At 45.5% G+C, this 17,337-nt stretch overlaps 1 pseudogene; it reads left to right on the top strand.

Moving 5' to 3' along the window:
- The first annotated feature begins 1,022 nt into the window (after positions 1-1,022).
- LOC138297107 (NAD-dependent protein deacetylase sirtuin-1-like) lies at positions 1,023-12,162 on the top strand (annotated as a pseudogene).
- Positions 12,163-17,337: the final 5,175 nt, after the last annotated feature.

The following is a 17,337-nucleotide window of genomic DNA, read 5'->3' as shown; positions in this document are numbered from 1 at the left end:
ACTAGTCCCTTAAAAGCTCTGTGAAGCAAGGACTGACACCAGAAGTGGAAGAATACATCAACCAATCAAAACACTGAAATTGATGTGATCCTGCCATCCAATTATGAGCAAAATACTGACCCAAAGCACCCTCTATGTGTATGTAATGATCTAGAACAGTAGGTTTCTGTCAGACAGTTAAAGTTGTACCCAAGACAAAAAACTGCAAAACTTAGCATATTCATTTCACAGAAAACAAGAACGTAACACTACAGAAGGCTAAAAAGTGCCCAGTAATGACATAAACTTAGCACCTGTAGTGCATCTTTTTAGAGATGCAATGGGCATTTCAACAGTCCCAACTGATCTTTGTGAAAGGCAACAGACAGCAGCATTAGTGAAAACACAATTCTGTTAACTGACCGAATACTCACATGTGACATTTGGCCCCTTGCCATAGTACAGCCAGGGGAGTTTCAGACAATTGGAGCACAGTGTTGTTAGAGACACACAGTGACTTGGCAACCTTCTGGGATTTGAACAGGAGGTCAGAGGCACCAGAAGTGAATGAAGGGTATGGGAAGGGTATGGGAAAAGGAAAACTGACCTGCAGTACCAGTACGGGCAAGCAAGAGAAAGACGAATGCTCATAAAAGCAGAGTCGAAGCAACTTGGAAGGAAGAAGAGTGGTTGTAAAAAATACAGGAAATGAAGCCCTACTTGTAGGCACATTACAGGGTGTGTGAGGGAAAAGCACCTATGACATTGCATGAGCTACATCTATTTGGCACAGAGATGAGTCAGGAGTTGGGTAGGCAGAGAAACTACCTGTTTAAAATTAGGTGGATGAGCAGTGTGGGGTGGATAAGCAGCACAGACTCCACCAGCACAGAAGCACTGATAAGGGCCTCAGGGGTGTCGCGGAGTCCGTAGCTAAGAGGCCCCAAGCAGATCTGGTCCTTAGGAGTGCTGAGAAATCTGTGGCAGCTAGAGGTGAGTGTTTCTCACGCCAGCTGTAGGTGAGAGAGGATCTTGACAGAGATATGTCTGCCACCCATGGCACGGAGCCCTCAGCGGAGGCTGGCCAACCTCCTGCGCTCAAAGGAAATGTTTTTTCTACTTGTGATAGTGATGAAGATGACCACATTTCACATGTAAGTTCAAGTGATTAGCCTGCATTACCTTGGATAGGTCCTTATACATTTGTTCAAAAACATCTGCTGCTGGACACTGATCCTCGAACAATTCCTAATGATGTATTAACTGAAACCATACCTCCCCCAGAATGGGATGATAGGACCCTGTGGCAAATTGTTATAAATCTACATTCAGAACCACCAAAAAGAGAAAGGCGTAAGGATATTAATACTATTGCAGATGTTGTGAAGCTGTTTGAAGAATGCAAAAGAATTCTTGTCTTGACTGGAGAACTGGGGATGCCCAAAGCTGGCTGGACTGTCTCTGACGCATCGCCTTTGAGTGCCAGGCCCTGCTGGGGTGAGACTTCGTCTCCCTATTTTTTCCCACTGCTGGAGGAGGGGCTGACACACTATTAAAGTGCTTTAAATTTTCCGCGTTGAAGGACCCCAGAAGCTGGATGGACTGTCTATGCTGCATCGCCCTTGAGTGCCAGGCCCTACTGGGGTGGGACTTCATGCCCCAGTGTTTCCTGCAGCTGAAAGAGGGGCTGACATGCTATTAAAGCACTTTACTTTTCCCACAGAACGGGACCCCAGAAGCTGGCTGGACTGTCTATGCTGTATCGCCCATGAGTTCCAGTCCCTGCTGGGGTAGGACTTCATCCTCAAGTGTTTCCCATGGCTGGAGGAGGGGCTGATGCAATATGAAAGTGCTTTACTTTTCCTGTGGCATGGTGCGCACCAAGGCAAATTCCCAGGCGAAGACTGGGCCAAGAGTGGGCCCGTCTGCGCCCGTCCACTGCTGACCAAAGCTGGGCTGGGCCACCTCTCTGATTTCAAAGTTCAGACTTTATTGTTGTTACTACTGGAGTCTTTTGGGAGTTATCTGGTGAGACCTGGAGATAACTAGTCAATTTCTGTATGCCCATGCTTAGTATGGGCAAGCAAAAAGCGGTTGGGGGCTCCCTCACAAGCAAATGAGAATTGACATCATGTTGGAGCAGGTTATTGGAATAATTTCAAATTAAATTGACCAAACGGAAAGGAGGCTATCTTTGGACCATTTGGACAATCTGACTGAAGGGGAGCAGTTTTGTTTTAATGGAGGGTGGTCTTGATGGTAGAAATCAGGGAGTTGCTCTAGGGCATGGGGCTCCATCAGATTCTATTCACCCAGCATTAGTGTTTGACTTGGCCCCCCCTAATGCAAGTAGGTCACCTTCAGGGAGGAGCAATATTCCATCACCCGTTGAACCTGCCTCTAAGCAGAAGAAGCAAGGGACCTGCCATTGGGGGGAAAAGCAGCAAACAGAGGCTGCTGGCCATATAAAAGAGCCAGCCCCCCTGCCTGCAGGGCTATTACCACCCTGGAGGAGATTATGAACCATTTAGAACAGGTTATTGAATCTTAATTACATCCTATTAGAGTATGGCTGGCTTCAATAGAGTTGCAATTGGATTCAGTGCTTCAGCTTCACGTACCCCAAGAGAATGTTACACTTTCTGGCCATTACTTCCAGGTGTCCAGTCAGTTTATGGACCAGGTGGGGGCTCAGGCAAGTCATGTTCAGTGACTCAGTTGTCTGAGTGTAGGAAGTGCCCTGCACAGGCAGAATGGGCTAATGCAGGTACTAGATGAAACACAGGGCGGCACAAGAAGGGTGACAGGCATTCTTTGTTCACCCAGCAGGATCACCTGCCTCCAGTAGCACCTCCCTCAGTTAAGTCTTTTGGTCTTGGTGGCCTTAGGAATGGGTCACCTGCAAGCACCCTCAGTTGCTCAAGTTTGGCTTCACAATTTAGACAGCATCTCCTCCTGGCCTCCACTCCATTTGTAGCCATCTTGGTAAATGTCCCTCCCCTGAGTTCAGGGGCTACATGTGATCTGAGCAGGAAAGCTAAACATTGGTGTTGTAGTAAGGGAGTGTGTCTGCTTATGACTCGGATAATATCATTATGGGCAGCCGAGTGGGCTGGATAGGTGGTGGGAAAAAATGTTTGATGGGGACTGTTTAGTTTTGAATTTCAGACAACAGAGTACAGTGGGGGGGGTTGTTTTCCCACTTGCCAGCGGAGGCGCTGAGGGGATCGGATATTAATGTGCTTCCTTTAGGTTTTTTCTATTCTCAAATTTTGGGACATATGTCAAGGCCCAGCAAATACCTTCAATGCCACTCGTACGGAGGAGAGACTCATTGAGTAGGGGGTCGGTAATGCCGCTGGAACTCAGTAATAGGTTCCAGCTTCTGGAGGACCCAGAAAGTATTGACAAACGGCAGGTAGTGGGACCACTCAAAAAGCTGAGGCCCAGAATGGACATTCACCCCATGAAAATTTGTAGTTGGAATAGCTGGGTTGAGTAATAAACGTGAAGACCAAGCCTGTTAGGGAAATTGAGAGTTTGATAAAGTGGGTATGCAAGAAAAATTGGAAGGGGAGTCTCATTTTTGTTTGGATGGGTATACTGCATTTGCAGTAAGGGCAGAGCAGACATGGGAAGGATGAGCTAGGGGTGTATGTTTTTATTGATATCCCTTTACTTAAGAGGTACCCTGTCCCAGATTATGCTTGATGTAAGACACTCGCTAGTGGTTAAACTTGAATTTAAGGGTCTCCCCAGTATTTTTTGGATATATTTTTATTACTCTTTTGAGTAGGATATCCCCACAGAGCATCTGAGCACCATAAGTGTTGTTTTACAGTCCCTTGAAAGAATGTTAAATGGCTGTTTCTTTATTATACTTCTGGGAGATTTTAATTTACATCTCTGCACTTTGAATTGTTTTGACCTTGATATTCCTCTGGATGCTGACCCTGTTTTGGGCTCTCATTTTTAGCAGTCAGCTGAGAGCAGCACCCTGGATGATACCCTTGCAGATTTTAATTTGGTACACACTGGAGCAGATTCGGAAGAGCCTATGGTTCCAAGGAAGATCGGTGAACATCATTATCAATTTTGCATTTGCCTCAGCTTTTCTGGAGCTGTTTGAGGATTTGAGCTACAGTGGTCTGCTTTTAGTGACCATAATCTGTTGGCTCTATATCTGGATTGGGGACTTTGTTAGACTAATTCAGCAAAGAGAGGCCCGTCACATATAGAGATTATGCCATATGACCAGGGTTGAAGATTAAAATGGAGCTCCGTTGTTCATGATTTATTTTTGGAGACTATTTATAAGGTCTGTGACCGAGGTTTTGATCAGTGTTTAAAAGCCCAAGAGAATGATGACCATTGTTTGGAAGCCTTTAGCAGTATTTGTAAACAGGTTAATTGTAATCTTGGGGGAGAAGTGGTTTGATTGCAATTCTACCAAAGCCCTTCAAAATTTGAAATTGGTGCTGAAGAATGGAGCCAAGCACAAGGCACAAATCGCTAGAAGTTAGTTATCCAACCACGTAAGAAAGAAATCAGGGAACAAGTTTGGGTGGACTTGGCGAACACTTTTTACCTAAACAATAGTGTTCTCTTTTGGGAAATTTAAAATTTGTCCTCTTTTACAGGAAAGAATAATAAGGCCACAGAGTGTACCATTCCAGCTGAGGGGTGGGTAAAACCCTACTCAGGAATGTATGGTAACTCTTTGGACTGCTTGACCCCTGTTCTTTGTACAGGGCATAAGGAGGTGAAGGCCACTTAGTTTACAGAGGTGGAGGTGGAGGCCACCTTAGTTTGTTGTTCAAAGAATAAGGCTCCTGGGCCTGATGGGGTACCTGGCGACTTACTTCTCCTTGATACTCGGTTTTGGTCTAAGATTCTAACCTGGGTATTTAATGCAGGTTGGAAAAAAGGCCCACTCCCCTTTTGGCAATCTTCAATCACTATACCTGTCTTTAAAAAGGGGGCAAGATCCAGTCCTAGATGTTATAGACAGATTTCACTCATTGATTTGTCAGGTAAGATCATGGGTAGGGAGATTTTGACCAGGCTAACAGAGTGGTTAGAGCAAATTAATGTGATCTCCTGTTTTCAGTACGGGGTCAGGCAGGGTAGGGGTCCCCTTCATCAAGCCCTGAACTTGAATCTGTTAGTATGTAAATGCACGGTGGCCAAAAAGGAGTGGCTATATGCAGGATTTATGTATTTGTCTAGACGATTGATAGGGTCAATAGGGCCAAAGTATGGACCATGGTAGTTGATATGGGGCTGGATATCACTCTTGTTGGCTTTTTGCATCACCTTTATCAGAATTCAATGTCAGTTGTTAGATTCAATTATGAAGGCTCCCTTACAGAACCAATACAAATTCACAGAGGGGTGAGTCAGGGCTGTATTCTAGCCCCCCTGCTGTTTACTTTATATATCAACAACATGTGTCCGGTATTAAGTGCAGCAGTTAAGGATGTCCCTCGGGTGGGGCCACATATGATACCAGTGTTGGTGTATACTGATGACACAATCCTGTTAGTTAGAACAGTTGTGGGGCTCCAAAGACTCCTTGATGTCTTCATTGAGTTTATGTCCTCCCTGGAAATGGAAATAAATTACACCAAGTCCCATATTATGTTTTTTTGTAAAGTAAAATAAGTTTTGGGAAAAAATCTTTGGGGAGAGCAGGAGGTAATGAAGGTCCCCTTTTTTTCCCTTATTTAGGGGTTATCTTTGGTGAAAGTGAGTCATGGGCCCAACAAAGAAGTGCAAAGATAAATCTGTTGGCCAGGGCAGTGGCCTCGCTCTTTGATTTTGCAGGGAAGTTAGTGGCCAAAGCACTACAAGCAATGATTAAGGTGTAAGGACCTAAGTGCCTTGTGATAGTGAGTAATGGGAGTGGGGTTTGGGGCCAAAAAGACTGTCTTGAGATTCAGAGAGTTGAGAACGCCTTCGTAAGAAGACTACTCTGCCTCCCAAAGTCTGTTGCCACCTTCGTGGTCCACATAGAATTGGGCCTGGATTATGTTTCAGATAAACTGGCTCTCTCACCCATTGTTAGCTGGTTTAAAGTTTGGTCCAACCCGGAGTTGGAGCTCAACCAGGCTATTATCAAAAACTGCCTTGCTCTAGATAAAGAACTCAGCATTCTGTGGCTAAGTTACATCAGATCTTCTCTGGTAAAGCTGGGTTGCCTCTCATTTTTTGAGACCCCAAAGCAAATTAAGAAGAAAGATTTTTGGTGTTTAAAAAAACAGTTCTTGATTACAGCCAAACTGTAGAGAGAGGGAATGGAGTTTCCAAAAACTCACGGTCCGGGCATTTGTTTTACTGAAGATAGATTTAGGCATGGAGCCCTATCTTTGAGTTGTGAATTCGCCCCACCATCATTTTTCATTTTCTCGGTTTAGATCAAACCTTTTTCATTGGCTTTTAGCAGATCCCCAGATTCATTCATTTTAATACAGAAATTCAGAGCCCATGCTCCTGTGATAACTGAGGATGTAGCGCACTTTATTTTCTTCTGTAGACATTATTTTTCTTGTAGACAACACTACATATTACCTTTGTTGAGGGGTAAAAGGTTTTGCCAGGTTAAGCTGACCCTGATCTACTTACAGCTGTTGCAATTTCATTCAATATGTTATTATGTGGTAAATTTTTTGGCAGAAATTCTTAGGGGCACATTTATACTCTGTTTGCACCGAATTAGCGTAATTTATTTTTACTCTAATTCGGTGCAAAACAAACTAATCCATATTTATACTTTGGTGCTAGACCCGTCGAGCGCCAAATTTATAGAGCTAAAGTCATTTTTTGGACTTGGAAACCTATCTTGCCTTAATGAGATGCAAGGTAGGCGTTCCCATGCAAAAATTACTCTATGGCCTTAATGCCATATTTATACACCCGTGCAAAAATGGTGCACAGGAGGTAGGAGGGGTCAAAAAATGGTGCAAAGCTTGTTTGCCCCGTTTTTTAACGCCTGAGTCAGGGCAGGCTTTAGGGGACCTGTGGGCCTATTTCCATGGTGGAACACCATGGAAGAAGCCCACAGGTGCCCTGCCCAGGCCACAGGGACACCCCCACCCACACCAGAGGGACAGCGGAGGATGGGGGACCCCATCCCAGGTAAGTGCAGGTAAGTATTTTATTTTATTTTTTAAAGTGCCATAGGGTGCCCTGAAATGGGCCCCCATACTTGGCACAGGGTGCATTGGCCATGCCCAGGGGACCCTGGTCCCCTGTGCTGGTCATTGGTGTGGTGAGCATGACTCCTGTCTTTTCTAAGACAGGAGTCATGTGGTATGGATGGTTTTGCATCAGAAAATGACTCTAGGAAGGTTAGAGTCATATTTATTTTTACTCTAACCTGCCTAATGTCATTTTTTGGTTTAAAACCCCCTTCTTCCATACCGCCAGCCCCACCCAACTAACATCATTTATTTTTCACACTAGCCTACCCTTTGCACCGGCTTGCAACATTCCATAAATATGGCGCCTGTCCGGTGCACAGAAATGGTGCAAGCCGGTGCTAAGCTTTTTGGGGTAAAACTGCGTTAGTGTAGTTTTGCCCAAAAAAATATAAATCAGGGCCTTAGACTTAAGAAGAAGCATTATCAAAGACAGAAGGAGCATTTTTAGGTCGAGAATTAGCGTTCAACATGTTGTATACTTTTAGTATACTTATACTGTGGTGCAAAGCTATTTGATTTGTTAGTTGCAGTGTCCTTCAAAAATCCTTGCTTGCTAGTGGTCAGTTCTGCCTCTTTGTCCTGCCTTTTTTCTCTTTGGGAGCAGCACAAACTACTGTCTAATTACGCTATGTCCTGTTTATCTCTTCTGACTGGGACTCTTTCTTTCAGTATTAGCCTGTTTGTCTTACACTATCGCTGTATAATCAGCCCCTTCTCCCCACCAGCTCCCTCTGTAAACATAAACCAACAGCAGTGGGGGGCTTTTCCAGAGCCATCTCACTCTCTTCCTCTTGTTCTTTTCAGTGTGGGTGGCAAGAAAATTACAGTCAGTAATTTACAACACTAAGGCCCTCATTTGGAAACCTAGTTTCCGCCCGCCGGCCCAGCGGGGATCTCGGCAGCAACACAGGAGCTGGCTCCAAATGGAGCCGGTGGTGTTGCGGCCGTGTGACGGGTGCAGTTGCACCCATCGCGCTTTTCACTGTCTGCTATGCAGACAGTGAAAAGCTGCCTGGGGCCCTGTCAGGGGCCCCCTGCACTGCCCATGCCAGTGGCATGGGCAGTGCAGGGCCCCCCAGTGGCCCCACTACTCCCCGTACTGCCAGCCTTTTCCTGACGGTTCAAACCGCCAGGAAAAGGCTGGCGGTAGGGGGACTCGTAATCCCTAGCAGCGCTGCCCTGGCGGATTACTAGTGCCGGGGCCATTGTGGCAGAAAACCGCCGGCCCCAGCGGTGCAACTGCGGCGCTTCCGCCGCGGTCGTAATGACCTGAGAAGCACCGCCAGCCTGTTGGTGGTGCTTCCGTCATTACAGCCCTGGCGGTCTTGTACCGCCAGGGTTTTAATGACCCCCTAAGAGCTCTAACTCGAGCAAACAAGAGCCCATCGCATTCAAAATGCTTGTTTTCTTTTCTTTACTGAAACTTCCACAGCATTCTCTCATCTAAACATTATACGGAGACATTGCTAAGTTGATTTGACTCCTTTTGCATCTTTAATTACTGCCAAGCGTCTCCTTTGCCTTTCCTGTTTGGTGCTTGCATCACATGTGTCTCCAGCTCACTCAGGCGACCTGCCTCGGCTTCTATGTACTTTCCTTGAACATATAAATTAGAACTAAATAGCGAGCAAGAAATTCCGTACCTTGGGAAACTAGAAAACATACCGGACGCAGCTTGTTTTTACGAGGCTGCCGGTGCATCGCGCACGATCACAGGGACAGGAGGGTTGGGAGGGGGAAAGGTCTTTGCTCTGTAGCTGCTTGGTTGTGTTTGAGGAGCCAGGGCCCAGCCAATGCCCGAGTGTGTGACCCTTCGCTAGACCCGAGTTGGGCAGCTGTGACTAGCTGGGTGTTACAATGCTGCAGGCTGGGGCTTAGCTTTTTCTCACTGCCAAAGTACACAACCCTGGCTTCCCGAAGCACAAGGGAGTGGTGCATTATTATACCTCAGTCTATTTTTCGTATTGATAACTACTTGACAGCGTGCTCAGGTGGAGGCAGCAGGAGAGGAGGTCGGGTGATGTCCCTATTAACACAGACAAACAAAGCCTGGCAGAAGTGGCAGAGTTATTCTTTTCTGTTCAGCTGCACCAGAGTATCAGGCTCTATCTTGAAGAAACACGGATATAGGAATAGAAGGGGGCAGTAATGTGTTAATATAGCTCAAAGGGTTTGTCCTTGCTGCAGCAATCTCTCTAAAAACTTTCCGAACAGTTGCGAATCTCAAAGGAACATCCTCCAGAGATCTTAAAATGACCTCTTTTGTGTCTTACGAATTCAGCCATTCGTGTTTTCTTTTTTTTTCATCTTGCTATCCGAGAAATATGGCGCTTCCAGCTTTTATGGGTGAGCACAAAGTGCTCCGTCCATGCTGTAATCTCTCTTTGGGCTTCAAACCATGCCCATGTCATGTCAGTTAAGAAACGTTTACTAGAGAGCAGAGCTTGGGGTACAATGCAGCAATATGAGGAATTTCCGCCCTCCCTTGCCATTCCTACACACGGTTTGCCCCCTCTCCCTCGTCCATCCTCCTCCCCACCCCAACACTCCTCTCTCTCCATTTTCACACTGCCAGCAGCTTCTGTGATCGATCGATCGATACCGGTGCCCTCAATCCAGCCAAAGAAGTGGGCGAGCAGGCAAGCGCTATGCTGGAGTAAATGCCCACTCGTGATCCAAGTAAAGCTCACCAATCATGCCCACTTGTTTTTCCTGTTACTGCTTTGCCCTCTCACTTGCTATTTCTCCATGTGCTGTCCACTTCCCCTCACCTTCTACCCCAGTCCTTGCTTGCCCATCACTGAGACCTCATCAGGGTTTCTAACCTCGATCGCACCAAACTGTGTTCCCATCCTCAGGGCTTGAAGTGGGATTAAAAAACTGGGGGTGTCTCAAAAAGGGGTGGCCGATAGAATTATGGGCCTGGTTTATAAAACACGTAAATTACAAATCTCTGCTTAGCATAGTGTGCCGCCCGGCTAGTATGTCTGCTGCTTCTTTCTGTTGTTGCATCCAGAGATATAATACAATAAGTAACATTACACCTATACAAGTCAGGACTATTGGCTTTTTCAATGGTTGTTAGTTGCAGAGTTGATCAATATATGTGGCAAGAAAAATCCAGTTATGCATTTACAATGCCAGTAGCTCTAACTCTCGTAAATGCGAGACCTATTCCATTGTAAATGCTTGTTTATTTTTGGTCACAGATTGTCTTTTAAGGGATAATGCTGTTTTAATATAATAAAGTTTAACTTATTCAATTTTATTTATTTTCGTAAGGGGATTATAGAATTCTTGTTTCAACAAGTTTTTATTGCTGATTACAGAGTAAGAATGTAGCGATTTTTAGTAAACTAATCATTTTTACCTTGGTTTCATTATTTGAGATGTTTATGTTGTTTATTGTTTGATGTGTTTTTATGGATTTGTATTAATCCGAAACAAATAAATTTATGAAAGGACTGGAGCAGGGGTGCCTATTTCCTGTAGCATACCCGACTTCTGATCTAGAGAAGGGATTTATGCTGCCTTACAGTAAACTTTCCTGAACTTCCAGATCCTCAAACAAGTTTTGATATAGATTACTTCATAAAGGATCCAAGGCCATTTTTCGGGTTTGCTCAGGAGATATATTGTGGCCAGTTCCTGCCATCGCTATGTCACCAGTTCAGTGCCATGTTGGAGAGGAATGGAGAACTATTCTCAGAATATTGCCACACTGGAACATGTTGCAGGAATCCAAAGAGTAATCCAATGTCATGGTTCTTTTGCATCTGCTTCTTGTATGACTTGCAGATACAAGGTTGGCAGTGAGGCACTCAGAGGAGATGTTTTTAACCAGGTTGTATCACGTTGTCCAAGGTGGCCAACTAAGGAGCCATTATGAAACTAGGCATAGGGCATCATGAGTTTGACAGTCCCACCACGGGACCGCCAAACTCGTGGGGAGGACACCCCCACCATGGCGGTGACACCCCCCCAAGCATACCACAATGTTCTCACCAGGCTGACTGGCGGGAGCATTGTAATATGTGGTTCCCGCTGGGCTTCCTGGTCAGAACAGTGCTACGATATTGGTCTCAGTTCCCTAAGGGTTCTGAGGCCAATATCGTAGCATTCCAGCACCCTCAGAATGTGCACTGTCTGCACAGCAGACAGTGCGCATTCTGACAGTGCTGGGCAGGTTGGCCCCTGCACTGCCTATGCCATGGGCAGCAGGGGCCCCAATGTTGCCCATGGCACTGGCTTTCCTCTAGCCTTTTCATGGCGGGGTCCCTGTCAAGGAAAGGGTGGAAGAAACCTGAGTTGTAATCAGCCAGGCTGTGAGTTCAGTGCTGCCCTAGCTGAGTACAACTCAGGCCGCCGTCACCACATTAGGAACCATATTCCTGATGGGGACGGTAGGCTTTAGCTGGGTCCACCCACCAGGGCTGTAATGGGGCAGTCAGACCGACACAGTTGAATCGGTCCGACTGTCACCATGAGGCTGGGGGTCCTTGGATCGCCAGCCTGATAATCAGGCCCAAAGTTTTCTGTGGTGAAAATCTTCCTGAACAGTTTCACAGAGATATGACGTGTGACAAAGATGAAGTAGATCTTCTAATTGTCATTGGATCACCATTGACAATAAGACCAGCAGCAATTATCCCAAGTTCCATCCCACAGGAAGTGCCTTCAATCTTAATTAATAGAGACGTTTAAGCCATCTGGATTTTGATGTAGAACTTCTGAGAGATTATGATGTTATTATTAATGAGTTGTGTCAGAACTAGGCAACAACTATACAAAGCTTAGTCACAAACTAGCGAAACTCTCTGAGACCACTGAAAAAATGCAACAAAGCCAAAAGGATCTCGAAATGCAGTGCACAGGATTACCACCTAAATCTTTCAAAATAGCTGAGGATTTTAACTTGCATGAAAAAGCTGCTGTGGCCGGTCCATCACTTGCTTTCTCAACTTCCGAAGATGGTGTTTAGGAGCCATCCCATTCCTTTTTTTTCTCCAAGTTTGCTGTAAATTGTATCAAGGAAAATGTTCAGGAACTGCAGGTTCACACTAGTACCAATGCGTTTTATCATTAATAAAGAGCCCTTGTTGAAGACTGAATGCTTAAAGGAAGCTAGATCCAATGAGCACAAAAAAACGAGCATTTGCAATGCAATGGGTCTCGTGTTCGCTCAAGTTAGAGCTATTAGCATTGTAAACTCCTAACCGGACATTTCTTGCCACATAAACTGAAAATGAAAAGTAAAGCAGTTTCACATAAGCAAGCCGGTGGCCACCATGAGCATGAAGGAGACACATAAAAGGAAACACTTTGCTTGCAGTCAAACGTATCAGCAAAAGTGCAATTATCCATGTAACTGGCAAAAGTGCAATCCTCCATGTAACAGGGTCGATGCCATGCACAAAGTTCGACTAAAGCCCAGCGAGATTGCGCTGCGTAGGAAATAAAAAGAAAAAGTAGTCCAGAAGACATGAGGAAAACACAGAGCCTCGTATGTTTACAGAAAATGGCAGGTGCACTGGAGGAAGGCTAAACACCAGAAAAGGCATGACGTATGAATGCCTTTCACTAATGAAATCAAGCTAATATTAAAAGGCAAGCCAACGAACCAACTAAACTAATGAGCACGACATGGGCGTGGTTAAAAGCCCACAGAGAGATTACAACAAGGGCCAGAGTGCTTGTGCGCTCGACCCTAATAAACGATGAAAGGAAATTCGAAGTTGAAGTGCAGCAAAACAATTGGAATAAAAGAAGTAATAAGAAGGAGCCGATAAGCAAACGTCTTGCTAGTACACAGTACTTATATCTTACTCAAACTCGGTACGTTTTTCATGCTGCTGAAGTTTATTTAGACTCTGATGATGTCATATCATCAAGTTCTTTCGGAAATGGTGATGAAAGTGCTTCCAGTCCTAGTTTTGACCAATGTACAGATAATGATAGTGATAATGACGAATGCTACAATGCTGGGAGCATGAAACCAGTGTTTCAACTGAAGTATTGGAAAGTTATCTTTCTTTTTTGTCTACTAAAGTGTACACCAGCATTCAGATTATCAGAACGAGCAACTTACCTTTTAATGTAGATCAACAGAAAGACAAGAATCATAATTTTCTGTAAGCGTGGTTGCTACTAGAAACGCACTGTGAATACTGTTTAAGTTTAATGGCTCTTATACTTAAATCATACTTTACCACCAAAACAAAAATAACTAGATTTGTTTTCTCGTTCCAGACTTGATATTTTTTCAAACCATTTCATGATAGCTTATTTGGATACTCAATTACTACTGGCAGCAGTTAAACCAGACCAAAGAAAACTGTCACTTGTGTTATGATTTTTTCGTTGCGATTGATCACAGCTCTCTTGCATCATCATTATGTAACACTAGTATTTGATTATTTTATTACTGTTTCGTTATTGCATACCGTTTTTTTTTTCATTTCATATTTGTCTCCCACTGGTGTGTAGACAGAAAGTGATCAATTAGCAACACGTTTCAAACGTAGCTATTTACATTTTTGATACCGCAAGTGATTGAAAAAATGTAAAGCTTTTTGCAGTGTTTTGCTAGCACTTATGTCCTAATTTATTTTGGACTCACAGAAATCAGTTGTAAATTTGCCCTTACGGTCTGCACAAGATGGGATATGTAAAAACAATGTACCTAATCAATTTCCCTAGGTGGTATCGAAGAGGCATACATCCTAAACAGTTCTGTAAAGTAACTGCTGTACTATGATTCGGATGGATGTATATCATTTACAATCCTCGTAAGCATTTCTCTTAATAAAATTAACAAAAGTACGTGTTTAAGATGAGCAAGTGCTGGGATCTTGGAAAGCCTTTTTGTCAAGAATCCAGGAGTTTTTCTAATTAAAATTCTGACGTAGGTGTTTTTTGTACACGTGACAGAACAAAGGTTTGTAACAATAAAGCAAATCTCTCACTGCCGTATGGGAAGACCCAGCGTTTGGTTAAGAAATTAAACTTACTATAAAAAGAGACACAAAAAACGGGGAGGCACAATGATACACAACCGCAATGGGTCTGGCAGGATACAATATTTAAAAGAAAAATATCTTTCAATTGAGACACATCTAAAATATTTATCTAGTCAACTGTCAAATAGGAAATTTAAGTTCAACTAGTCTTTCTATACCATAAAACCATCAATATGCCCGGAATCAGACAGCCACTCAGCAAGATCACCATTGTTTGTTGCGGATCTGCCAGGCTTGGTCATATTCCATCCTGATCCACTCCACGGATGGACCTTTGTCCCTCCCCTGCAGAAAAGTACTATGTGAGGATCTGAGTTGAGGTCAGAAAGAGAGTGGAACCTCTCTTGCAGTAATGTGGTTCGCTGGGTCTGGGTTGATCTTTAGCGAGGAGAGATCCTGCGCAGCCTTGACTCATCTTGCGGCTGCTGACCAGAGCTGCTGTACCCCTAGGACACTTGGAGGACATAACGTGAGAGGCCTGATCTCATTAGATGAACCCAACCTGCCTGATGGTGCCTGTGGCGCTGACCATGGAGTGGTGCAGCCTGCTCCCTGTCGGTGCTTTTAAATGCAGCATTGCCCCTGCACGGGTCAGGTTGTGGACCGGGGCTGATATGGCTCATGGATTGCTCCCCCAGGCTGAGGCTCGTCCCTGCTGAGGGCTTCTGTGGCCAGCAGGCTTCTGGTATACCGCAGGCTGCTAGGCCTTTGCAGCCCCAATAGGGACACTGGATTGGGTTTTGTACCTCTTGCGGTTAGGGTGTGAATGAGCCATGGCCTTGGTCTTCCACCTTTCGATGTTGAAAGAATGTTACTAGCTGTCTGGATTTTGGCGCTCGTTGTCCACCCATGGCTTGGGGCAGTTTTCTTTTACATCTGCCTTACCAGGACATTGGTAGGGGGCCGATCAGAACCTTGGGCCCCGGGCAACTGATAGTAGACTGGCACTGCTCGTCGGCATGGAGATCAGCACTTTTTTGGAGTCAGTGAGGTCTGGGTCTGCTCGTGCCCCCCTTGTGTATCCTGGGATGAGGTGGGACACAGCCTGCAGGTTAGCGGAAGGCTCCCTCTCATTTGCTCCCTCTGTCTGAACCTGTCCTCCTCCAAGATGGGCCAACACAATGCCAAAGAGCCCATTTTCCCTCACAGCTCAACGTGGTGTAGGAGTCATTGACTCCCCCCCTGAGGCTCAGAAGCAGGATGCTCATTCAGAAACTGGCTCACCACTTGATCAGGAGATTAAGGGCATGGTCACTGATCTGAAACATAGCTTGCATGCAATAGACACTAAGGTCGATCTCCTCACCAACAGACTTGATCATATGAAGGAACAACTAGACAAACATGAAGGACGCATCAATCTGCTGTAGACGTGGGTGTCTGAGGTTGGAGGCATGCATATGGCCACAAATTAACATCTCCTTTGGACAGAGAAAGTTCTGGAAGTGATCAAGAACAAGAACAATGATTTGAAGGCCAAGTCATGATGCAACAACTTATGCATCAAAGACCATGGACAGAATGGACACCTATATAAAGACTATGCTACACTCTCAGGGGCATATTTATACTCCGTTTGCGCCGGAATTGCGCCAAAGTCCATGGAGTTTGCGTCATTTTTTAGCGTGGACACCTACTTTGCGTTAATGAGATGCAAGGTAGGCGTTCACATCTAAAAAATCGACTCCGAGGCATGTGCGTCGTATTTATACTCCCGGGCAAAATTCACGCCCGGGAGTGGGCGGGTCAAAAAAAATGACGTACGCCCGATTTTGCACCGTTTTTTAGCGCCAGCAAAAGGCAGGCGTTAAGGGACCTGTGGGCTCTGAAGGAGCCCAGAGGTGCCCTCCCATGCCCCCAGGGACACCCCCTGTCACCCTTGCCCACCCCAGGAGGACACCCAAGGCTGGAGGGACCCATCCCAGGGACATTAAGGTAAGTTCAGGTAAGTGTTTTTTTTTTTTTGTTGTGGCATAGGGGGGCCTGATTTGTGTCCCCCTACATGCCACTGTGCTCAATGACCATGCCCAGGGGATAGAAGTCCCCTGGGCATGGCCATTGGGCAAGGGGGCATGACTCCTGTCTTTGTTAAGACAGGAGTCATTTCTATGGGGGTTGGGAGTCGAAAAAAATGGCGCAAATCGGGTTGAGGCGAAAAAATTGCCTCAACCTGACTCGCCCCATTTCTTGACGCCCAAGCCCCATATCCCCCTATGCCGGCGCTGCCTGGTGTACGTCGTTTTTTTCCACGCACACCAGGCAGCGCCGGCGGCTAACGCCGGCTAACGTCATTGATTAAATATGGCGCCCGCATGGTGCTTCAGAATGGCGTTAGCCGGCGCAAATTTTTTTGACGCAAAACTGCGTTAGCGCTGTTTTGCGTCAACAAGTATAAATATGGCCCTCAATTTAGTGAGGCCCTGGCACTCATGCTGGCATTGAGCATGCTCACTGATCATTGGGCCCCTGTCTCCCGCCTGGGGCTCCAGCACATTCACTAATATTCTGCCTAATGAGCTTCATAGACAGGGATGCCATCTTGCAGCGGGCCCGTACATGTCAAAACACACAGTATCAAGCAAACTCAATTGCGCTCTACCCTGACTGGGCCGTGCAAGTGGCCCACTCAGAATTCCCTCCAGCCAAAAGACTGCTCCAGAAAGTTGAAGTGGCGTATTCGCAGATTTACTCAGCCAAGCTTTGGGTGCCCCTACATGGCAAAAGGCATCTTTTCTCAATTCCAAAGGCAGCCCTGAAATTTTCACACAAACTTGGAATCACCAGTGCGAGGATCCACCAAAAGTTACACACAGTGGTAATCTTATTGATAACAATTGACCATGTTCCTTTTCACTGACCCGTCAGAGTCTGCTGGGACCAGAAAGATTGTTTATTTGACAAGACTTGAGTGCCCTGGCTGGCTCCTTGGATCAGTTTTTGTTGTTATTCCCTGCTACATTTTGTCTGCAACTGGACGCCTGGTGATGATCACTGTTGCCACCTGTATAACTCAACCTAGGCTGCCTTCTATTACTTGGTTGTTTGCAAGGCCTCCAGTTGCCTTGAGGGATGTACCCTTTTACTTATCTCATTGGTCTGACTGATGGGAGAAGGAGGGTGAGGAGTTGATGTTTCAA

Source organism: Pleurodeles waltl, chromosome 5 (genome assembly GCF_031143425.1).
Source record: "Pleurodeles waltl isolate 20211129_DDA chromosome 5, aPleWal1.hap1.20221129, whole genome shotgun sequence".
In the NCBI taxonomy this organism is placed as follows: Eukaryota; Metazoa; Chordata; class Amphibia; order Caudata; family Salamandridae; genus Pleurodeles; species Pleurodeles waltl.
Note: the sequence above shows the minus strand (reverse complement) of the source record. Positions and strands in the feature narration are given on the sequence as shown.